We start from the raw sequence: 4,620 nt of genomic DNA on the forward strand, positions 1-4,620 counted from the left end.
AAGCTACTCCCTGAGAGTGTTAACCTTCGGGTTGACTTGCATTACATTTTTGGATAGTTCGACTTGGGACAACTTTGAAACCATAAGGCATCTTCCTTTTGAAGGAGTATTTCTAATAATCCTCATGTAACTTTCTGTTGAGATGTAATACAAATATTCTCACTGATTAATAACATAGGCAGACGTGTGGCTGTTGCTCATTGTCAAGTCACCTTTGGTCTTATCTCTGTGAACCGACCTGTTCTTTCTCGCCACTTTTCCTGATACTGCCTTTCTCTATGATCATGGTTTCTCTTGCACCCAGGCTCTTTTTGCCTGTGCCCCTCCCAGATGGCCACTTAATAGCATCAAAGATTTTCTTCCTCATCTTGCTTGGACATCCAAAGGCAATGCACCCTCAAAGGCATTCTAGAAGCAGTTTGCTACACTCCAACTTCTTCTAGAGTTGTTCAATGGTATATTAAAAATTGCCTTGTCATTTTTACAACGTGGGAAAAACTGGCAAGACAAAGAGAAAAACATTACGGGTGCCATAAGGTTGTTTCTACCTGGAAGAGTACTAAGTTATCTTCCGGTCATATTCCCTGGGGAAGGCGCTTCACCTCTGTGGAATTCTTTCCCCAAACCTATAACCTCAGCCTAATCATGAAAAACCCAAATTGAGGGACATTCTAAAAGAATATGTTACCATGGCTAGGCATGGTGGCTCACGCCTGCAATCCCAGCACTTTGGGAGACCAAGGTGGACGGATCACTTGAGGTCAGGAGTTCGAGACCAACCTGGACAACATGGTGAAATCCTGTCTCTACTAAATATACAAAAATTAGCCAGGCGTGGTGGTGCACACCTGTAATCCCAGCTACTGGGCAGGCTAAGGCAGGAGAATCGCTTGAACACAGGAGACAGAGGTTGCAGTGAGCTGCGATTGCACCACTGCACTCCAGCCTGGGTGACAGAGCAAGATTCTTCATCTCAAAAATAATATAATATAATATAATATAATATAATATGTGACCAGCACTCTTCAAAAATGTTGAGGTCATGAAAATCGAGGCAACACAGAGAAACTCATAAATTGGTGGAGAGTGATGAAACATTCCAATTAATGCTATGTGGTATCTTGGCCTGGATTCTGCAAAAGAAAAAAGAGTCTAGTGGACAAACTGTTTTAAACCAAATATAGTCCTCTTAGTCAATCCAGTTAAAGGTTCGTCAATTTTGTTAATGTTTTAGAACACCCAGCGTTAGGTTTCATTAATTTTCTATTTCTGTTTTCTATTCTTTATTTCATCTCTGCTCTAATCTTTGTTATTTCCTTCCTGTGGCTAGTTTTGGGTTAGTTTGCTGTTCTTTTTCTAACTATTAAAGTCTAAAGTTAGGTTGTTAATTTGCGATCTTTCTTTCTTTTCTTTCTTTCTTTCTTTCTTTCTTTCTTTCTTTCTTTCTTTCTTTCTTTCTTTCTTTCTCTTCTTTCTCTTTTTTTTCCTTTTTCTTTCTTTCTTTCTCTCTCTCTCTCTTTCTCTGTCTCCCTTTTTTTTTTTTTTTTGAGACAGGGTCTCACTCTGTTGTCCAGGCTGGAGTGCAGTGTTACGATCACAGCTTACTACAACCATCCAGGCTCAAGTGATCCTCCCACCTCAGCCTCCTGATAACTCTCCTGATAACCGGGACTACAGGTGCGCACCACCATGCCCAGCTAATTTTTGTATTTTTTTGTAGAGACAGGGTTTTGCCATGCCCAGGTTGGTCTCAAACTCCTGGACTTAAGGAATCCACCCGCCATGGCCACCCAAAGTGCTGGAATTACAGACGTGAGCCACAGCACATGGCCTGATTTGAGATCTTTCTTCTTTTTTTTTTTTTTTTTTTTTTTTGAGACTGAGTCTGGCTCTGTCGCCCAGGCTGGAGTGCAGTGGCCGGATCTCAGCTCACTGCAAGCTCCGCCTCCCGGGTTTACGCCATTCTCCTGCCTCAGCCTCCCGAGTAGCTGGGACCACAGGCGCCCGCCACTTCGCCCGGCTAGTTTTTTGTATTTTTTAGTAGAGACGGGGTTTCACCGTGTTAGCCAGGATGGTCTCGATCTCCTGACCTCGTGATCCACCCGTCTCGGCCTCCCAAAGTGCTGGGATTACAGGCTTGAGCCACCGCGCCCGGCCGAGATCTTTCTTCTTTTTTAGTGTTAAACATTGACAGCTATACATTTCTCCCTTAGCACTGCTTTTACTACATCACAGAAATTTTATTTATTTTTTTGAGACAGAGTCTCGCTCGTCACCCAGGCTGGAGTGCAGTGGTGCGATCTTGGCTCACTGCAAGCTCTGCCTCCTGGGTTCATGCCATTCTCCTGCCTCAGCCTTCGGAGTAGCTGGGTCTATAGGCACCCGCCACCACTCCCGGCTAATTTTTTGTATTTTTATAGAGATGGGGTTTCACCTTGTTAGCCAGGATGGTCTCAATCTCCTGACCTCGTGATCCGCCCACCTCGGCCTCCCAAAGTGCTGGGATTACAGGCGTGAGCCACCACGCTTGGCCAGTTTTCATATTGTTATTAGGTATTTTCATTTATTGAGGAAATAAAAATAGTGTGTTTTAAATTCCATTTGTCTCTATCTCCTAATTTCTCTAGGATTTCTTGTTTGACCCATTGGTTGTTTAAGAGTGTGTTTTTAAAATTTCCACAAATTTGTGCATTTTTCAGGTTTTATTCTGTTATTGATTTTTAACTTACTTTTGTGGTCAGATAAGGTACTTTGTATCATACCTATTTTTTAAAAATCTATTGAGAATTGATTAGTGGCCTACTCTGTGGTCTATATTGGGGAATGCCCGCGTGCGCTTGAGAAGAATGTGCATTGTGTTGTTGTCGGGTAAAATGTTCTGCATATGTCTGTTAGATGTAGTCGGTATATTGTGTTGTTCAGGGCCTCTGCTTCTTTCCTTATATTCTGTCTGATTGTACTATCCATTATTGCGAGTGGGGCATTGAGGTCTCCGATTTCTTTCTTTCTTTTTTTTTTTTTTGAGAGACGGTCTTGTTCTATAGCCCAGGCTAGAGTGCAGTGGCACCACCTGATCTCGTCGGCTCACTGCAACCTCCATCTCCTGGGTTCAAGTGATTCTCCTGCCTCAACCTCTGAGTAGCTGGGATTACAGACATGTACTACCATGCCCAGCTAATTTTTGTATTTTTAGTAGAGACAGTGGTCTCTGCCATGTTGGCCAGGCTGGTCTTGAACTCCTGGCCTCATGTGATCTGCCCATCTCGGCCTCCGAAAGTGCTGGGATTACAGGCATGAGCTGCCATGCCCAGCTCACATCTCTGACTATTATTGTAGAGCTGTTTCATTCTCCCTTCAATTCTTTTTTTTTTTTTTTTTTGAGACGGAGTCTCGCTCTGTTGCCCAGGTTGGAGTGCAGTGGCCGGATCTCAGCTCACTGCAAGCTCCGCTTCCCGGGTTTATGCCATTCTCCTGCCTCAGCCTCCCGAGTAGCTGAGACTACAGGTGCCCGCCACCTCGCCCGGCTAGTTTTTTGTATTTTTTTAGTAGAGACGGGGTTTCACCGTGTTCACCAGGATGGTCTCGATCTCCTGACCTCGTGATCCGCCCGTCTCCCAAAGTGCTGGGATTACAGGCTTGAGCCACCGCGCCCGGCCATCTCCCTTCAATTCTATCAGTTTTTGCTTTATATATTTTGATGGTCTGTTATTAAGTACATAAATGATTATAATTGTTTTATCTTCATGCTTTATTTTACCTTTTATTAACATGTAATCCCTTTCTTTGTCTTGCGTAATCTTTTTTGATTTAAAGTCTGTTTTGTGCGATGTTAGTATAGACACCCCACTCTCTTTTGTTTACTATTTGTATATAATATCTTTTTCCATCCTTTTACTTTCAACCTATTTGTGTCTTTATCTAATGTGATCTCTTGTAGACATCATATATTTGATTCATGTTTTTTATCCATTATGCTGATTTCTGTATTTTGATTGGAGAGTTTAATCCATTTACATTTAAAGTATCTACTGACAAAGAGGGATTTAATTCTGTTTTCTATATACCTTATAGCCTTTTTGTTCTTCATTCCTTGCATTACTGTCCTGTGTTTAGTTAAGATTTTTGTAGTGAAAAGTTTTAAATGCTTGTGTGTGTGTGTGTGTGTGTGTATCCTTTTGCACATATGCTATGGATGTTTTCTCTGTGGTTATCATAAGAATTACATTTGACACCCTGAAATTATAATACTAATTTGAATTTATTTATTTATTTTTTTAGATGGAGTCTTGCTCTGCTTCCCAGGCTAGAGTGCAGTGGTGCAATCTCAGCTCACTACAACCTCTGCCTCCCTGGTTCAAGTGATTCTCCTGCCTCAGCCTCCTGAGTAGCTGGGATTACAGAAGTGTGCAACCATGGCTAACTTCTGTATTTTTAGTAGAGATGCGGTTTTGCCATGTTGGCCAGGCTGGCCTTGAACTCCTGACCTCAGGTGATCCACCTGCCTTGGCCTCCCAAAGTGCTGGGATTACAGGTGTGAGCCACCGTGCCCAGCCTAATTTGAATTTATATCACCTTGACTTCAAAGGCATACAAAAACTCTGCTCCTATACAACTCTGTGC

Source organism: Theropithecus gelada, chromosome 1 (genome assembly GCF_003255815.1).
Source record: "Theropithecus gelada isolate Dixy chromosome 1, Tgel_1.0, whole genome shotgun sequence".
Classification (NCBI taxonomy): domain Eukaryota; kingdom Metazoa; phylum Chordata; class Mammalia; order Primates; family Cercopithecidae; genus Theropithecus; species Theropithecus gelada.